Source organism: Eretmochelys imbricata, chromosome 11, assembly GCF_965152235.1.
Source record: "Eretmochelys imbricata isolate rEreImb1 chromosome 11, rEreImb1.hap1, whole genome shotgun sequence".
Taxonomy (NCBI): Eukaryota; Metazoa; Chordata; order Testudines; family Cheloniidae; genus Eretmochelys; species Eretmochelys imbricata.
Genome location: NC_135582.1, coordinates 58803577 through 58824510, shown reverse-complemented (window position 1 = coordinate 58824510; position 20934 = coordinate 58803577). Strand labels below are relative to the sequence as shown.

The window sequence follows — 20934 nt, the reverse complement described above, 5'->3', positions numbered from 1 at the left end:
TGAATTTTTTGGGGGAAAGAAATGCTCTTCGCAGTCTAATACTCTTGCACCACTGACATTCCATAATTTAGTTGTCATTTTTACGATCTGTTTTCTGTCAGCAAGCAGATGTGTCTCAAGTGTGACCACATTCTCATTGGATTATAATAGACTGGGTCAACTCAAGAGTTTTAAATTGAAACAAAACACTTTTATGCCTGGCGCTGGGATCTTGTCCTATGACATACATGTGTAGCAAGGGACAGAATAGTTTGAAACTATTTTTTATATGATTTCACATGAATAAGCATAGTAAATTAATTTTATTATACTTGTCACTGAAACACAGGATAAAAATTGGTACAAGAAATTGGAAATAGTTTGTTTCATAAGCACTGAAATAGCATTAATACCTGAGAGTCTGCAAAAACAAACATTTACAGTTAGTCTATATTAATGCTGGTACGTCCTTGTTTTATTTGAGAGAACTCAGAATATTTTCCTATTCAACAGAACCCAACCATAAGATGAAAAAATATTAAAAGTAAGACTAACAGAAAGTCAAATATTTGTAATGACTCCATGAATCACCACAGAATCATAGATATGTAGAGCTGGAATGGACCTTGCTCATACAGTCCATGCTCATGCAGGACCATGTAAACCTAGACAATCTCTGACAGGTGTTTGTCTAACCTGTTTGTAAAAACTCCAATGACAGGGGTTCCACAACCTTCCTTGGAGGCCTGTTCCAGTCCTTAAATATCTTTATAATTAGAAAGTTTTTCCTAACACCTAACCTAAATCTCTCTGGCTGTAGATTAAGCCTATTACTTATTGTCCTATCTGCAGTGGACATGGAAAACAATTGATCACTATCCTCTTTATAATGGTCCTTAACATACCGAACAAAACCACTGCACTACAAGAACATTATTCAGGTTGCAAAGTAAAGCACTCATAAGTTAGGAAATGCCAAATTTACAGTCGACCCTGCTATCTTAATTTGGCACCTTTGTGCTTATGCACTATTCAGCAGTCTTTAATTTCATAATCATCTGTCTTTATCTGGTCTAGATGTAAGGACTTCAAATATTTTTAATGATTCCATGTCATCGTGTGGTTGCAGAACAGGCAGTCTAGGGCATTAAAGGGTTAGTTAACAAACTTGCTGAACCATTGACAATTAACATGTTCCATCTTGGCAGATGAGATCAGCTGGGATGCTCTCGCTGACAGTAGCTACATTTGTACATTTGGGGCCTAGACACAGAGCAGGTTTCCACATTGGTTTGAAGGAGCCTGAGTTTACGCACCTTGAGATTATGCTGCAAGAGCTAACTACTCTGTGTTTCAGTTTAAACCACTCCCCTAAAAACAATCAAAACATAAAATACAAACCCCGAGTCCTACAAGTGAATGCACACAGACAGACCCCTGGATCCATACACAGTCCCATTTAAGACCCTGATTCAGCAAAGCACTTAACCGCATGCTTAACTGTAAGCAAGTGTTTAAGTCCTGTTGGTTTAAGTGCTTTGTTGTATAGACTTAAATACATGCTCAGAGTTAAGCATGTTCTTTTCTCATTCCTTCCTGCTCAGGGGGCTCCATCACCCCAGAAACCGAGCGTCTGTTTCTTCAAGAGGGGTTCATTGGCAGTGCACTTTGCTTTAGTGTGAGTGTGAGTATAATAATTCTCCACTAAGGAATTAATATGGAGTTAAAGCAATGAGACAGAGCTGATTTTGGCCCAGTTTGCCCCAAATGTGATTAATTAAATCAGAACAGCTTTGGAATAGCACAACTGCAGCAGTCTTCACTAGCTATGCAAATTTTCATTAGGCTGCCTGGCTTTGCAGGCCAATGCTTACGCAAATCTCTCAGGAAAAAATGTTATACAATAAGATGTGTAACAGACTAAATGTACAATTACCCCCCCCCCAATTATCATACACATTGTAAGGAGAGTGATCACTTTAGATAAGCTATTACCAACAGGAGAGTGGTTTTTTTGGGGGGGGGGTGTTGGGGGGGAGGGAGAAAACCTGGATTTGTGCTGGAAATGGCCCATCTTGATTATCATACACATTGTAAGGAGAGTGATCACTTTACATAAGCTATTACCAGCAGGAGAGTGGCATGGGGGGAGAGAAAACCTTTTGTAGTGATAATCACCCATTTTTTCATGGTTTGTGTGTATAAAAACGTCTTCTGTACTTTCCACAGTATGCAGCCGATGAAGTGAGCTGTAGCTCACGAAAGCTGATGCTTAAATAAATTGGTTAGTCTCTAAGGGCCACAAGTACTCCTTTTCTTTTTGCAAATACAGACTAACACGGCTGTTACTCTGAAACCTGATGTACCTTATGGTCCTTGGTCCCTTACAAAGGGGTGCAGGACTAGTGAGGATCTACCACTAAGCAGGAGAAACAGTGAAATTGACTTATACATACACAGCACTGTCAAATGTACAAACTGATAAACAGGAAAAAAAATTTTTTGCTAACTTCTTAATCATCATAACTTTAGACATTGGCTGTAACTATAGTAGGAACATCACTTTAAAACAGAAACATGATTTTCAAGGGAATGGTATCCCTTCATATGGCAGTAAGGGAGTTTCCGAGGGTGTGATGTCATGTATGGGAATAACAGAAATCTAAATCACAAATATTGCTTTCTCACAGAAAAATAAAGATATTTTTCTTCAGCCAACATTAAGACCTGACCCTACAAACACTTGTGTCTGTGCTTAACTTTATGTATGAAGTCAATTTATGGTAAAGTTAAGCATGTTGAATAGATATGTGCAGGATCAGGGGAGCAATAAATATGTAAATATAGTTTAGGATTATACAGATTGCACTGTACTAATTATTCGAGCCTACCTTTTCCTTGATATTTGCAGGAGAACTGATTTCTGCCATCTCTATTCAGATGAGAATAGTCTCTGTGAAGAGGAGAAACATTAAGAAAAAGATTAATTTACAGGTTTAGTGATGACTTCTCACTAGAGGGCAGAACCTGCAAAGACTTACACATGAGCATAACTTTAAGCAGGTGAACAGTCTCGATGACATCCCGCGGGCAGGATGGGAAACTGGGTTGGATTTAAGGCTTCCTGAATGATCTCACACACACTCTCACCAACAACTTCTGCTGCGCATCACCCAAATTAGCTTTAAAAATGTGCTACAATATATTCTATAGATCATTTGATGACCTACATCTGCTGTTTAATACCCTAAGAATGGCCAGTATGGATATAGACAGATGGAAGAATGATCCCCAATCTCCATCTTTTGCATCAAATTAATTGTTGCCATGCATCTTCAAAGCTTTAAACACAGGGTATATCTAGGGCATATTCAATTGCTCATATTTTGTTGGTCAGCAGTGGTCTTTGTTTTTGCCAAAATAGGGTTCCATAGTCTACAAAATCCAGTCTTAACAAGCTGATGCATCTTGGAAGTGCTCGGAGGCACAGCTGAAAAGTACTCCATGGCTGAGCTCTCCAAAGCCAGTGAGGGGATTTAGCCATATAACTCCCATTAAAATTAATGGTGGCTGTGTGGCTAAATCTCCAAATCTGCTTTGAAAATCTCAGCCTAGGAATGGAATATGCCTGTGCTTACAGACGCCAGTGGTGCTCTTTCATTTACACATCCACTTAATTAAAACAGACCATAATTGCACACACACAACACAGGACTGAAAGAGGAATGGGAGTTTGAAGGCTATGTCTACATTTCAAACGCTACAGGCAGGGCCGCTGTAGAGCTTCAGTGTAGACACTCACTACAGCGACAGGAGGGGTTCTCCCATCATTGTAGGTAATTCACCTCCCTGAGAGACAGTAGCTAGGTCGACAGAAGAATTCTTTCATCCACTTAGCACAGTCTATACCAGGAGTTAGGTCAGTTTAACTAACTTGAGACGCAGCTGTGCTGATGTAAATTTTCAGTGTAGACCAGTCCTAATGGTCTAATCCTGCTTCCACTGCAGTCATTTGCCTCTGATTTCAGTAGGGGACAGAACTGGACTTTACATTTCAAAACAAGTCCTACAAAATACATATATACATACAAATAAGTGTTTTGGTAGAGGAGAATTTAATTATAACAAGGGCTTGGCCATAGGGAATAAGAGCTTGATCACTCACAAAATCCCTATTCCAGACTGTATTATACATTTATAAGAAAACAAATGGGAAGGAAGCATTTTCCATTTTCCAGTCTTTCAAGCAGTAACATTCCCTTCCCCCTACCTCCCTTTCTTCCTGTTCCAGCCCTTTGTTTGGCACCTCAGATTTCCCATAATTTTACTAAGGGCATGGCTACACTTGCAGATGTAGAGCGCTGTGAGTTAAACCCGCCTTCGGAGAGCGCAGTAGGGAAAGCGCTGCAGTCTGTTCACACTGACAGCTGCAAGTGCACTGGTGGGGCCACATTTGCGGCACTTGCAGCAGCATTGGGAGTGGTGCATTATGGGCAGCTATCCCACAGAGCACCTCTTCCCTTCCTGGCGCTGTGGCTTGTGGGAAGGGGGCGGGGAGTGCGGGGCATTCTGGGTCCTGTCCCAACGCCCCGTGATGCATCGGTTCACATCCCAGTATTCCCTGTGCTTCCGTCCACATTTGGCGCCATCTTTCAACGGTTTTTGTACTGTGTGCTCTTGTCTTCCTTTTCGGTCTGCGGGAATGGAGCCCGAACTGCTGAGGAGTATGCTGACGAGTCTTGTCAGCATGTCACGTTTGGCAGTTGAGTTATTCCTTAAGATCCAAAGTGACAGTGAAGACTCCGACGATGATATTGACTCGAGTAACGCAAAATGACATGAGTTTGCTTGTGGCATTCACGGACATGTTCACCACTGTGGAACGCCGCTTTTGGGCTCGGGAAACAAGCACTGAGGGGTGGGATCACATCATCATGCAAGTCTGGGATGACGAGCAGTGGCTGCAGAACTTTCAGATGAGAAAAGCCACTTTCATGGGACTGTGTGAGGAGCTCGCCCCCACTCTGCAGCGCAAGGACACGAGATTGAGAGCTGCCCTGACAGCGGAGAAGCAGGTGGCTATTGCAATCTGGAAGCTGGCAACTCCAGACAGCTACTGATCAGTTGCTAACCAGTTTGGAGTGGGGAAGTCGACCGTTGGAATCGTGTTGATGCAAGTTTGCAGGGCCATTAATCACATCCTGCTCAGAAGAACTGTGACTCCGGGTAACGTGCATGACATTGTGGCTGGTTTTGCACAAATGGGTTTCCCTAACTGCGGAGGGGCAATAGATGGGACACATATTCCAATTCTGGCACCAGCCCACCTAGCCTCCGAGCACGTTAATCGGAAGGGGTATTTCTCTATGGTTCTCCAGGCGCTTGTGGATCACTGTGGGCGTTTCACTGACATTAACGCAGGCTGGCCCAGAAAGGTGCATGATGCACGCATCTTTCGTAACACAGTCCTGTTCAGGAAGCTGTACCCGCCATAACATTTGTGAAGGGAAGGGTGAAAGATTCACTCAGGCATGGAACTTGGAGGTTCAACACTTGGAGGCTGAATTTGAACAGCCAGGGAGCAGGGCTATTAGAGGGGCCCAGCACAGGGCTGCAAGGATTAGGGATGCCTTGAGGGAGCAATTTGAGGCTGAAAGCCAACAGTAACGTCTGGTGTGGTGCCCTGCACGGGAGTGAAGTGCAATAGGAATCTGTGTTTGCTACGTATGATACACTGACGAGCGGTGCCTATTGCTTTCCTGGGCTAAGGTTTCTTTTACGTTATGCAATAATAAAGAATGTTTTCAAAGCCAAAAAATCAATTTATTGAAAAGAAACACAAAGGGCAAGGAGGTGGGGTGGGGTGGGGAATGGTACAATCACAGATTTGCATATGTCCTGTCTGGAGTGCTGTGCAATGCGTGCTGCCCTTCAGGATGGCTATACTGCATGGTGATGGGGGTTGAGCGCAGTGGGTAAGGCTCGTAGTTTTCAGGGCTGGGTGGTGAAGCTACAGGTGTTGGAGGCAATGGGTGGTGGTAAGAACCCAGATGTTGGGGAAAGTGGCTTGGCGGTGACATGATGGCACAAGGGAAAGAGTTTTGGGACGAGGGCTGCACAGGGTGGGGCGGGCGTGGTAGTGCTCTGCCTGCATGGCTACGAGCGCCTGGATCAAGTCCGCTTGGTGCTCCATGATGCTTGTCAGCCGCTCCGTGCTGTGGTGCCGGCGATCCGCATTCTGCTGGCGGACCCTCCTTTCACTCCCCCGCCACTCCTGCACCTTTTTATTTTCATTACTTGAATGCTGCATGACTTCATGCAACATGTCCTCTTTGCTTCTACGTGGCCTCTTCCTGATTCTTTGCAGCCTCTCAACCATTGATATCATGGACGGCTGAGATCTCAAGATTGCATCTGTAAAGGCAAAATGCAACACTTAACAGAGGCAGCATTGTTCACACCAGACAGATCAATGATTCCCCCATACTCAAGGGCAAGCACAGTGTACACAAGAGCATAATTTGCCCATCCCACAGCAAGCGCACATAACCCATGGGAGCCCCAAAATGGTGAGTGAGCACAGGGTCAAGCGTGACTGATTGTTTCACAGCTGTACTGTCCTCTGGGTTTCTGTGCCTTGGGGAGAGAAAACAGCGGCAGGGGGCCCCCATACTGAACACTGTCCCCACATTTTCTGAAGGAGTTCGTCCTGAAAGATATCTCGCTGCTGAAGGTGACCTGGGAAGCAAGGGAGGGTCTTCTACTGCAATGCGGCTTCCGCCCTGGCCCATATGCAGCTTCCCCCACCCCTCACGGCACAGTGGCGCGGACAAATTATCCTGACTGGAACAAGGACCACAGTGGCTCTCCTGAAAAACCTGCGCAAGCGCATTGCCCAGCTTCTGCATGAGACCTTTGAAGAGATCACTGAGGCCAAATACCGTGATGTGAGAGAGCACATCAATGCCCTGTTCCGCATCTAGGCATGCATGCAGCCCTAACCCTCCTCGCCCCAAGAGCCCGCACCGAATAACTTCCTTCCCAAAATAAAAGCCGCTTACCGGGAACCTCCTCTGGTATTTGTCCTTCCCCAAGCACTGGCCGCTGCGACTGGCTACCTTCCTCCTGGCTTGAGAACAGCTCCTGGCTGCATGCATCTAGGGATTCCGGGGTGTCTTCCTCTGCCAGAGTACCCTTGCTCCCGCTTTGCGGCTCCTCCTCCTCCTCCTCCTGCCTTGTTGTATTGGCCTCTGAGGTGTCCACGGTGGTCCTCAGCATGGAGGTGGGGGTCGCCCCCACATATCACATCCAGCTCTTTGTAAAAACAGCAGGTTGCGGGGGCAGCACTGGAGTGGCTGTTTGCCTCTCGGGCTTTGCAGTAGGCATTCCGCAGCTCCTTCACTTTAACCCTGCACTACAGTGCGTCCTGGTCATGGCCCCTTTCCATCATGCCCTTGATATCTGCCCAAAGAGATCGTAATTCCTGTGGCTGGAGCGCAGCTGGGACTGGACAGCTTCCTCCCCCCAAACACTGATGAGGTCCAGCACCTCGCCATTGCTCCATACTAGGCGTCGCCTGGCGCATGGAGGCATGGTCACCTGGAAAGATTCGCTAAGAGCACTTCATGCCTGGCTGAGCAAACAGGAAGGGGATTTTCAAAATTCCCAGAGAATTTAAAGGGCGGGTCTGATGGTTGGTCATAGATATTTAGGTCAGAAGGGACCATTATGATCATCTAGTCTGACCTCCTGCACAACGCAGGCCACAGAATTTCACCCACCCACTCCTGCGATAAACCTCTCACCTATATCTGTGCTATTGAAGTCCTCAAATCGTAGTTTAAAGACTTCAAGGAGCAGAGAATCCTCCAGCAAGTGACCCGTGCCCCATGCTACAGAGGAAGGCGAAAAACCTCCAGGGCCTTTTCCAATCTGCCCTCGAGGAAAATTCCTTCCCGACCCCAAATATGGCGATCAGCTAAACCCTGAGCATATGGGCAAGATTCATCAGCCAGATACTACAGAAAATTCTTTCCTGGGTAACTCAGATCCCACACCATCTAATATCCGATCACAGGCCATTGGGCCTATTTACCATGAATATTTAATTACCAAAACCATATTATCCCATCATACCATCTCCTCCATAAACTTATCGAGTTTAATCTTAAAGCCAGATAGATCTTTTGCCCCCACTGCTTCCCTTGGAGGGCTATTCCAAAACTTCACTCCTCTGATGGTTAGAAACCTTCGTCTAATTTCTAGTCTAAATTTCCTGGTGGCTAGTTCATATCCATTTGTTCTTGTGTCCACATTGGTACTGAGCTTAAATAATTCCTCTCCCTCTCCGGTATTTATCCCTCTGATATATTTATAGAGAGCAATCATATCTCCCCTCAGCCTTCTTTTGGTTAGGCTAAACAAGCCAAGCTTCTTGAGTCCTTTCATAAGACAGGTTTTCTGTTCCTTGGATCATCCTAGTAGCCCTTCTCTGTACCTGTTCCAGTTTGAATTCATCCTTCTTAAACATGGGAGACCAGAACTGCACACAGTATTCCAGGTGAGGTCTCACCAGTGCCTTGTATAACGGTACTAAAACCTCCTTATCTCTACTGAAAATACCTCACTTGATGCATCTCAAGACCGCATTAGCTTTTTTCACGGCAATATCACATTGGCGGCTCATAGTCATCCTATGATGAACCAATACTCCAACGTCCTTTTCCTCCTCTGTTACTTCTAATTGATGAGTCCCTAGCTTATAACTAAAATTCTTGTTATTAATCCCTAAATGCATGACCTTACACTTCTCACTATTCAATTTCATCCTATTACTACTACTCCAGTTTACGAGGTCATCCAGATCCTCCTGTAGGATATCCCTGTCCTTCTCTAAATTGGCAATACCTCCCAGCTTTGTATCATCCGCAAACTTTATTAGCACACTCCCACTTTTTGTGCCGAGGTCAGTAATAAAAAGATTAAATAAGATTGGTCCCAAAACCGATCCTTGAGGAACTCCACTGGTAACCTCCCTCCAGCCTGACAGTTCACCTTTCAGTAGGACCCGTTGTAGTCTCCCCTTTAACCAATTCCTTATCCACCTTTCAATTTTCCTATTGATCCCCATCTTATCCAATTTAACTAATAATTCCCCATGTGGCACGGTATCAAATGCCTTACTGAAATCTAGGTAAATTAGATCCACTGCGTTTCCTTTGTCTAAAAAGTCTGTTACTTTCTCAAAGAAGGAGATCAGGTTGGTTTGGCACAATCTACCTTTTGTAAAACCATGTTGTATTTTGTCCCATTTACTATTGACTTCAATGTCCTTAACTATCTTCTCCTTCAAAATTTTTTCCAAGACCTTGCATACTACAGATGTCAAACTAACAGGCCTGTAATTACCCGGATCACTTTTTTTCCCTTTCTTAAAAATAGGAACTATGTTAGCAATTCTCCAATCATACGGTACAACCCCTGAGTTTACAGATTCATTAAAAATTCTTGCTAATGGGCTTGCAATTTCATGTGCCAATTCCGTTAATATTCTTGGATGAAGATTATCTGGGCCCCCCGATTTAGTCCCATTAAGCTGTTTGAGTTTCGCTTCTACCTCAAATATGGTAATGTCTACTTCCATATCCTCATTCCCATTTGTCATGCTACCATTATCCCTAAGATCCTCTTTAGTCTTATTAAAGACTGAGGAAAAGTATTTGTTTAGATATTGGGCCATGCCTAGATTATCCTTGACCTCCACTCCATCCTCAGTGTTTAGCGGTCCCACTTCTTCTTTCTTTGTTTTCTTATTATTTATATGGTTATAGAACCTTTTACTATTGTTTTTAATTCCCTTTGCAAGGTCCAACTCTACTTGACTTTTAGCCTGTCTCACTTTATCCCTACATGTTCTGACCTCAATAAGGTAGCTTTCCTTGCTGATCCCTACCTTTTTCCACTCCCTATATGCTTTCTGCCTTTTCTTAATCACCTCTCTGAGATGCTTGCTCATCCAGCTTTGTCTACAACTCCTGCCTATGAATTTTTTCCCCTTTCTTGGGATGCAGGCTTCCGATAGCTTCTGCAGCTTTGATTTAAAATAATCTCAGGCCTCCTCTACTTTTAGATCCATAAATTCTTCAGTCCAATCCACTTCCCTAACTAATTTCCTTAATTTTTGAAAGTCAGCCCTTTTGAAATCAAAAACCCTAGTTGCAGATTTATTTTTGTTAATCCTTCCTTTCAGTTTGAACTGAATTAGCTCATGATCACTTGAGCCAAGATTATTCCCTACAACCATTTCTTCTATGAGGTCCTCACTACTCAACAAAACCAAATCTAAAATGGCATCCCCTCTAGTCGGTTCAGCAACTACTTGATGAAAGAATCCATCAGCTATCGCATCTAGGAAAATCTGAGCCCTATTATTATTACCAGCACTCGTCCTCCAGTCTATATCTGGGAAGTTAAAGTCTCCCATGATCACACAGTTTCCATTAGTATTTACTTTATTAAAAACATTAAAAAGGGCTCTATCCATATCCAAATTAGATCCCGGCGGTCTATAGCACACCCCAAGCACTACCCCAGGGGAGACTCTAACAGTTTTCTTCCCCAATGTAATTTTTGCCCAGACGGACTCAGTCTTATCCATTCCATCGCTTCTTATTTCTTTACATTCTACCTCATCATTGATATACAATGCTACTCCACCACCTTTACCTTTATTTCGGTCTTTCCTAACAAGCACATACCCTTCAATACCTGTAGTCCAGTCATGACTACTATTCCACCCTGTTTCTGTTATCCTTATAATATCTGGTTTCACTTCCTGCACCAGTAGCTCTAGTTCCTCCATTTTGTTACCTAGGCTCCTCACATTGGTGTACAAACATCTTAATTTTTGCTGTTTGGCCTCACTCACATTCTGTACCCTATTAGGCACGGTCATTCTACAGCCAGTATAACCTATTAGACTGGTATCTACACTGCCCTTCCTCCTACCCACGGCTGTATCCTCTCTTACTTCGTTTTCACCTGGTCACCTGAGGGCAGGGCAGTAGAGTTCAAAGTGATGACCAGAGTAGCAATAACAGGCATTGTGGGATATTTCTGGAGGCCGATCAGAGCGCACTAACAGACCAGGGCGTCCACACTGGTGCCTCGGCACTCCAGCGCGGGCGCACCGAACATTATTCCACTCGCCGAGGTGGAGGACCAGCAGTGCTGTAGCTGCTGAGACAGAGAGCTCTATGTGCCTTGCCAGTGTGGATGGGGAGTGAGCTAAGGTGCCCAGGACTCCTTTATTGAGCTGTACCTCGCAAGTGTAGCCAAGCCCTAAATCACTCTCACCACTGTGAAATGCAAACAATCATCTATAAACTCCTGCTCTGAAGCACAACACTTCACTGGAGTGTGAACTCCAGAAACTAAGTGCCTCCACTATAATATCGGCTGATTGTTGCGGCGTTTTGTGTGCATCTGTGTCCTAATTAAAAGGATGAGATTTATGGAAACATGTTTTCAAAAATAGCATGGATTTGGGTGGTACATATGCTGAGAGAAGGAAGGTAACAGGACGAAAAGTGAATTAACTCTTGAGTTCCTCATCTAACAAAGAGGGAATGCTGGGTTAGAGATTAGGGATTAGTGTTAGAAATTGTCTGGAAACAGTCCCAGAGTCCCAGGGCAAAAAGAGTTAACGCTTTCCAATCCTAATTATAACAACATGGCTCAAAATGAGGACACAAGCGAATTGGCTCCTACTTGTCCCCGCCCCCTAGCATCACAAGCAACGCCATCATACAATTCCACTCATAAGTTTGTCCAGCTCTTTCGTAAGACTAATTACGTTTTTGTCCCTACAACTCCTTTTGGGAAGACTTGTAGCGAGGAGGCGTGGCCTCCCTCAGAGAGTGACAGGGAGGGACCACAACATGCCCTCTGGTGAGCTGAAACAGGAGAGCCAAGTCTGCCCCGTCGGAAGCAGAAGGGTGGGACAGGACGGGTAAGTATAAAAGGTGAGCCCTGCAGCTCAGTTTGGCTGGAACCACCACAGGAGACAGACACATCCTGCCGGCTGCTGGAGCCTGCAGAGGAGCTGGTGGGGTTGCCTCCTGAGTACCGGCCAGAGCTCCCAAGACCACTGGCCGACCAAGACGCTGAGGTGTTGCCAGGGCTGCTGCCTGAGGACTGGATGGATCTCCCTGGGCTGCCGGTTGAGCAAGACGCCGAGGAGCTGCTGGGGCTGCTGCCTGCGGACTGGCCAGACCTCCCTAAGATGACAGACACAGGTACACCCCAGGGGGAGAGTAGGAAGCAGCCCAGGGAACCAGGCAACAGTCTGGTTGGGGCTGGGCTGACAGAAGGTTGCGGGCAGATCCTCCACTATTAGGGCCCTGGGCTGGGACACAGTGGAGTTTGGCGGGCCCGTGTTCCCCCTGCCACTCCATTCTGTACTCCCCCTCCTTAGGCCAGAAGGCCTGTGTTCCTCAGGCACCCTTACCTGAGCCCCATTGACTGTGCTTGGTGCTCACCCTTACCTGGGGCTCATAGATTGCTTAGCCACTCTTCCCTGATTGCAGGCCAGAGTCTACTCATTGCTTTGCTGCCCTGCTCTGACTGGGACCTGGGGTTCATAGACCTGCTCTGCCCTGATTGCTGGCCAGAGCCTACTGACTACTTTGCTACTCCACTCTGGCTGAGGGCCTGGGGCTCAAGGATTACTTAATCGCTCTGTCCTGATTGCTGGTCTGAGCCTACTAACTGTTTGCTGCCCTGCCCGAGGGCACGGGACTCATAGATTACCATACTGTTCTGCCCAGCTAGGGCACTAGGTGTAGCTAACTCCCCACTTTGAGCTCACCTTTACTGGTACATGACAGCGAGGAGGCGTGGCCTCCCTCAGAGACTGACAGGGAGGAACGGCCACGTATGCTACCGTTTCAACATACCATAATGCACAACATAACAAAATCCACTCTCTCCCTCCACCGCAACTTATTTTGCATTAGAAATTCCCCTTCCACAATCCTCCACCAAACCCAGAGCCATAGCCCAGCTGCTGTTCTTGAGATTCTTCTCCAGCTACCAGGCCATTTTGAACACTCCATTGCCTACTGAAGACAGCTCAGATCAAGAGTCAGTTGTTTTAAAGTGATGATGGAGGGTTCAGAATGGCCTGTCTGCCAGAGTATCCTAAAGTCTACTGGTGGATGGAGAGGTCTGAAAGGCTTGGGAACAACTGGAGAAGGAAGAAGACAAATCTAGACAGGCTTTGGGCAACTCCATTTTGAATATTGAACAAATTAAAACAATTACAGCAAAATGCTGGGAAATAATTTTATTGCACTTCCACCATGTTTTCTTTCACTTTTTGCCATGAGCTATTTTCTGTATCTCATGCCCATGTTGGATGAAATATACAAAAACCTTTCCCCTTCAGTTGTGGGGAATTTAAAGACATATGATATCACTAAGACTTCCCAAGCAGCCAATCAAAGCATGCTTTGGACAACCCATGTCCAAAATTATTTTATAGCCAATAAAAATACCCAGTCCTGTTGCTTTTCAAAATTTCTTTTTTTAAACTCTAAATCATTTGCTTACCAATAACAAAGCACACAGTAGTTTTGATTTCACTTACATTTTTATGGTATATCATACAAATAATCAATACCTAAAGAGCCACTTTGGCTGGTGCAACAGCCCTGAGTAGAGTGTGTGCCTTTGATGATAATGAGCAATTCACTGTTCTCTACTTTGCCTACAAAGTTTGATAATTATTTATAAGTTTACTGGACAGAAAACTTCTCTTGTATCTTGTTTTAAATGTATATATGCTAAAGCTGATATATTCCTTTAAAAAAAACCCCACTGTTTGAGGGAATTGTACCGACATATACTGCAGAGATCACACACCATGTGGAGTAAAACCAGGTGTTTTTATTGTGCTATTCAGGAGGTCAGATAGTCCCTTCTGGGCTAAAAAACTACAAATCCATGAAAAATCAAATGAAGGGAAAAACTCTTTTGTCGTCTTAAATTTTGAGAATTAAGCATAAACAAAATCTTTTCAAAATGCAGCTTACTAAACTGTTGCTAGTACCATACCATTATGACTATGACCAAGGGTTGCCAATTTTGGTTGGATGTATTCCTGGGTTTTATCACATGACCATCTTTAGTTCCCGGAGACTCCAGAACAATCCTAGAAGGTTGGCAACCCTACTGTGGCCATTAAAACTGCAACCTGTTGCCAAGCAAATGAATCAGAGTTCTTTTAAGGGCTGTCGATTAATCGCAGTTAACTCATGTGATTAACTCAAAAAACATTAAATGCAATTTAAAAAATTGTGATTAATCGCAGTTTTAATTGCACTGTTAAACAATAGAATACCAACTGAAATTTATTAAATATCTTTGGATGTTTTTCCACATTTTCAAATACATTGATTTCAATTACAACACAGAATACAAAGTGTACAGTGCTCACTTTATATTATTTTTATTACAAATATTTGCACTGTAAAAATGATAAACAAAAGAAATAGTATTTCCAATTCACCTCATACAAGTACCGTAGTGCAATCTCTTGATTGTGAAAGTGCAACTTACAAATGTAGATTTTTTTTGGTTACATAACTGCACTCAAAAACAAAACAATGTACAACTTTAGAGCCTACAAGTCCACTCAGTCCTACTTGTTCAGCCAATCGCTAAGACAAACAAGTTCGTTTACATTTACAGGAGATAATGTTGCCCGTTTCTTCTTTACAATGTCACCATAAAGTGAGAACAGGTGTTCACACGGGACTTTTGTAGCCGGCATTGCAAAGTATTTACATGCTAGATATGCTAAACATTCATATGTCCCTTCGTGCTTCGGCCACCTTTCCAGAGGACATGCTTCCATGCTGATGACTTTCATTAAAAAAATGTGTTATTTAAATTTGTGACTGAACTCCTCGGGGGGAGAATTGTAGGTTTCCAGCTCTGTTTTACCCCCATTCTGCCATACATTTTGTGTTATAGTAGTCTCGGATGATGATTCAACTCAGCACATGTTGTTCGTTCTAAGAACACTTTCACTGCAGATTTGACAAAACGCAAAGAAGGTACCAATGTGAGATTTCTAGAGATAGCTACAGCACTCGACCCAAGGTTTAAGAATCTGAAGTGCCGTCCAAAATCTGAGAAGGATGAGATGTGGAGCATACTTTCAGAAGTCTTAAAAGAGCAACACTACAATGCGGAAACTACAGAACCCAAACCACCAAAAAAGAAAATCAACCTTCTGCTGGTGGCATCTGACTCAGATGATGAAAATGAACATGCGTCGGTCCGCTCTGCTTTGGATTGTTATTGGGTAGAACCCGTCTCAGCATGGATGCATGTCCTCTGGAATGGTGGCTGACGCATGAAGGGACATATGAATCTTTAGCGCATCTGGCATATAAATACCTTGCGACGCCAGCTACAACAGTGCCATGCGAATGCCTGTTCTCACTTTCAGATGACGTTGTGAACAAGAAGTGGGCAGCATTATCTCCTGCAAAATGTAACAAACTTGTTTATCTGAGCGATTGGCTGAACAAGAAATAGGACTGAGTACTTGTAGGGTCTATGTACAAAAAAATTACTGCATTCAAAATAAAACAATGTAAAACTTTAATTCTACATTTGTAAGTTCAACTTTCATGATAAAGAGATTGCACTACAGTACTTGTATTAAGTGAATTGAAAAATACTATTTCTTTTGTTTTTTACAGTGGAAATATTTGTAATAAAAAATATAAAGTGAGCACTGTACACTTTGTATCCTGTTATAATTGAAATCAACATATTTGAAAATGTAGAAAACACCCAAAACTATTTAAATAAATGGTATTCTATTATTGTTTAACAGTGTGATTAATCACATAATTAATCACAATTAATTTTTTTAATCGCTTGACAGTTTTAGTTCTTTTATTTATTTTCTCTTTAAACACCTCTTTTTGTTTATACTGCTTCAAAGATGTAAGGTAAACAATGTTTTTAAATTTAAAGGAATTAAATCAGCCGATTCAATTTGCTAAAATACATACCCAGTATTTGTTCTTTGTAGCAATGTCCTGATTCAATTTTAAACTAGTTAAGAAAACTTAATACAGCACCCAGCTAGTTCCCCCTTTGTCCCCTTTGCTGTGTGTTTCATGTATTACTATGACGATCAATGTCCACTGACAGATGTGATGTTGATTCAGCTATTTTGCAATTGCAAGTTACTTCAGAAAGGCATGGCAAGCCATATAAAACTAACGTGCCCTGAAAAGAGGATTTAAAAAAAAACAAACAAATCATTAACTATTATGATACTGACTTTTACAAGTGGAATCATTCTTTTGCACTTTAGACTCTTCATTAATATGCATGGTACAGCTGTCAAAATGAAGATACTAAAATTGAGTTTGAAGTATTTTTCATTCACTCTCTCCAGAGACAAATAGCTGAAATAACATGTATAAGAGACTTGTCCATCTAGTATTACTTGTTAAATAAGTGAAATATGAATGATATATTTTAAAGGGAAAATATACTATAAAATTCATGGAGTTTTAAAAAATATTCTTTATTCATGTTATTAATAGCAACTTACGATAGTAAAACTTCTTTCTGTAGCATGGGTTGATTTATTTAACTGAAAGATATTTTTGTATGTGATGACTTTGTGATTGCAGACATTGAAAAATTGCTACAGTCCCAATTCTGTAAGAAAAGACAAGTAACTTTATGCTTGTGAATGGGCCTACTGAAATTAATGAGACTTCTCGCATATGTAAATTTACACACACACTTAGACTCTGCAGGATCCTTGGGGTCCTTGTTTGTAATTTTTTCAAAGGACTAATAAAACTGAATTGGAAAAACAGATTAGTAGGGGCCTGATCCTTCAAACACTTGTACACATACTTAACTGTAAACATGGGAGTAATCCCCATTACTTGTACACTTAAAGTTAAGCACAAGTGTATTCTTTTCAGGATTGGGGCCTAAGGCTGTAAGAAGTTGAAAAAAATCTAATTTATGTTTCCATATTTGTGCCTTTCATTTATTTTTGCATTTCACTCAACTCAGACAATTGAGACAGACAGGTCGGTTTCACTTTACTTTAGTCAGTTTCATTTTCTGGATCTCAAGCCCTACTCCAGGGATATTACAACAGTGAGTTTACAACTTTGCAAGACAATGTTTACATTAAAATAACACCTTAATTTTTTTTTTTCAAGCAGTGTTTCCAACTCCAAGCATTCAAATATCATGAGTTGGGCCCCCCAAAATTATGACATGGGTTTAAAAATCATGAGGTTTTTTTAAAAATGGGAATCTTTTTATTTGCCTCTTGGGGTTGGGGCCTTTAGGATTCACATTTTCAAGCTTTTCTCCACAACCCAGAGAGCTAGTAACTTTCACTAAAAAAAAAAAAAAAAAAAAAAAGAGTAAGGCCAGATATAATCACATGACTTCAGTAGCTGGGACAGTAATAAAAGAGCATGAGAATTGCACCACTGCATAAGCAAATTTTATTTATATTGGGCCAAAAATTGAGCTATGCCAGGTGGCTGTGGAAAGGCCAAAAGTAATGAAAAAGAGGCAAGGTACAGGGTACAGAAGGAGCAAAAGACACACCCTTCAAACTTATTTTGGAAGATTTCACCTCCATGGATCTCTTTGCTGCAAATTCCATAGCTCACCACAGAAGGAGGAAATACAGTGTGCCAGACATCTGGACAAGACAATGCAGCACTGATCCACTTGGCCACAAACTTGCATATGCTAGGAGAACTGTACCATGTTTGCTGCTGCTCATTGCTTTCAGCTATAGCTGTGTGGCCTGCTAGCTATGCATGTGGCCAAGGTATCTGCAGGCTAGGGAGAAGATTCCATTTACCCCAACTCTCTCATAGTTCCTATAGGCAAAACTTTTGTACTTTGGCTTTTCTTGCAGGCTCAGAATTAGGTCCATAAGATTCTCTAAACCCTTTGCATGGGGGGGGGAAGGGGGGGGAGGAGTCAGTCCTCTTGAAATAAAAGTTTCCACTGAATGCAAAGAGGATTTTGCCTGCATAGGGGCTGCAGGATCAGGTTTAAATTCCAAAGGCTAGATTCTGATACCCTATTATCAAAAAGCACCATACTATACAAGGATCTCAGTGATCCCAGGGCTGCTTCTTGTATAGTAAGGGCAGCAGAACTGGCCCTAAATTTGGGGGCTAAAACTAGTTGAGAGTGTTGCTTTAATTACCAGTGACAGCACAAAAGAAACACAGTTGCAGCAAGACCTTTAGTAAAGATTTTTCTGCAGTAAAAAAGTATATTGTTTGAGTTAACACAAGCACTGAATATTAAATGCACTAAAAATACAGTATGAAAAGTGTGATGGAAAAGCTTTTCAGCCTGAATGTCAGTGTAAATACTTTGCCTTTTCACAGCATCTCTCACTTATATTTCTGATTCTGAAATGTCATTGCATATCTAGCCATACCTCTAAGAAAGAAAGAAAAAAATCTCTTATTTAAACAGGTCATTACCTTCCAATATTGGTTTCAAAACATATTTCCTGAAATAGAAAAATGCTCTCAGTCACTCATTATATCGTGCCCTTAAACATATGGAGTAAGATGGCAGGTGGCTATAGTATTTCTATACCTGTTGCACACTTTCAAATGAGACAGCAAATTCTAGCCTTGTAAAATGGAGCATTTTAATACAACAGTCACAGAATGAAAAGGGCAACTTTAGGAGACACTTCAGGAAATGCTCCAAAGCCTTCATATTTGATAAAGCTTTTCCGGCACTAACCAGAATGGCATTCAAAGCCATGCCCTTCATTTCTTCCGTCCCCTATGAAACAAAAACAAACGACTTCACACCAGCTAGAGTCTTCTGTAATCCCTAAATGGAGAAAAGTAAGAGCCTTTGTAACATCCGCTAGGGACTTTAATTACTGCCCATCTATTTCACATGGAAAGAGTTCAGATTCTGTGGCGATGGGCAGCAGGATAAAACTCTAAGAGAAATAGATAGGAGAGGAACTTATCTTTATTAAATACATATAGACACACAAAGTAAATCCCAGTACAAAGCAAATCTCATGGAAGGCATAGTTCTGCATTTGAGTAGTAGTAAAGATTTATGGATTACGGAACATTGTTTTGACAAAACATTCTGAACCCCCTTCAGCCTATCAGTATAGTGGAATTAAACACCAACGAAAGAAAATGTATACTATAGCTAAAACCAATATAAACAGACCCTGGCCAATACAAGAAATGCAAAAAAGGAAAACCTCAATAGAATTAATTTTTGTTCAATTCTGTTATTTAATTTGGAATGATTTTTCTATATGGGCCTATTTCCACACACCAATGTTCTCATTCTTCTTTTGTGTTTTGTAGCTTTGGGGTTTCTGTTACTTCAAACATTTTTCTCTTAAACTGAAAGGTTTTCATTTTGAAAAATTAAAAAAAAAAAGTATTGTTCAGATAGGAACAAAAGTGGTTACTTATATGTTTGGTTTTCTCTCTAAAACTTAATGCACAGCTACTGCATATGCTGGCCAGACATCCCAGTAAACAGAATCAGCCCACTTCTGCCCCACTGCAGCGGTCCCATTGGCATGGCCAATTATATTGAAACAGTTTTTCCACCCAGCTTCATTATCATTGGCTGACGGCTCGTCCTGTCCTTGTAGCCATTTCCTCTCTCTGTCTTTAAGGAACTCAGGCCAGACTGTCCTGTGCTCAGCCTCAGTGGTGCACCATGTGCCTGCTGGCCTTCTAATTAAACTGTGCAGGTGTAATGCCTTTTGGGGCTTTCCAAATCATAGAGCACTCCAACTGGGCAGGTCTAGGGTAAAGCTACCAAACATCATGCATTGTGTGTGACATTTCCGCATTGGGCAGTTCTGTGATGGCTGCCTGCATCTCTGGGAGAATGAGAAGCCCCTACAGTATGTCACCTCCGCTGTAAAAACTTGGCAATTACTGTCTAGTAAACTGAAACTTCAGTCCCAGCGCTAATCATAAAAGAAAAGAAAAATGCAAACATCCCTTGAGGGCAAAGGAACTATGATCAATAAGCTGCAGGAGTTTATAAAGAATGAATCTTGTCAGACACACATGATTGTTTTAGCTGAGAGAATTTCAAAAACATCCTGACAACGAGTGCGATTAGAGTGTGGATATCTTCCAAAGGGATGTGGCGGATGCCCCACTGGTTGGGTCATTTAAAACTAGACTATGCAGCTGAAAATACAATGGACACAACGATCTAATATTGCAGGTTTTCCCATTTCTAGTTTTGTGATTCTAAAACAAGCTCCCACAAACACACTTCCCTTTCTGCCCATTGACACATGTCCCCGAACAGGCCTCTTTTCCAGCATGCAGAACCCCCTTTACTTCCTGAATGACAAGAGTTCCTTGTCTAAATCCCTTCTCCAATTGTCAAACCCTTCCATATCCACACCACTAATCCCACTCCCTCTCTGAGGGCATTTCTACCCTGGGGCACTCAGGAGAGTTAAGATGACTCAATTAAAGGTGTGAAGTAAATGCACAGAAATTAAAATGTATTAAACCCTGTGACCCTAAAAGCATCCCTATGCCAGAAGGCAAGGGACTCGCTGGTATCTAACAGTAAGTTTCAGCTGGCCTGATCAGCTCAGTGTATCCAAACTCACTATTGTTGTAATCTGTAGCTAAAAGGCAACATGTAATATGTCACTGAAAAACAAATAACTCACTGATCAATAATATTCTCGTGTGATGTACGTATGGTGTTGCAGGGTAAGTACACCCTGCCACGGGGTATCAGATCACATGTGGTCCAAAAGAAGGGAACAGGCTGTACCGCAGCCAGCTAGTTCTTATACTAATGACCTTTACTATGGCCGCGGTAGCTTTGCCT

The 20934-nt window shown here is 42.5% G+C and overlaps 1 long non-coding RNA gene across 1 annotated transcript in view; it reads right to left on the bottom strand.

The window, feature by feature from the left end:
• Positions 1–2870: 2870 nt before the first annotated feature.
• Positions 2871–20934, bottom strand: part of LOC144272485 (uncharacterized) — a 73732-nt gene continuing 55668 nt past the window's right edge. Inside the window, exon 3 of the long non-coding RNA XR_013347567.1 lies at positions 2871–2932. This is a non-coding gene — a long non-coding RNA (uncharacterized LOC144272485). The remainder of the gene's footprint in view (positions 2933–20934) is intronic.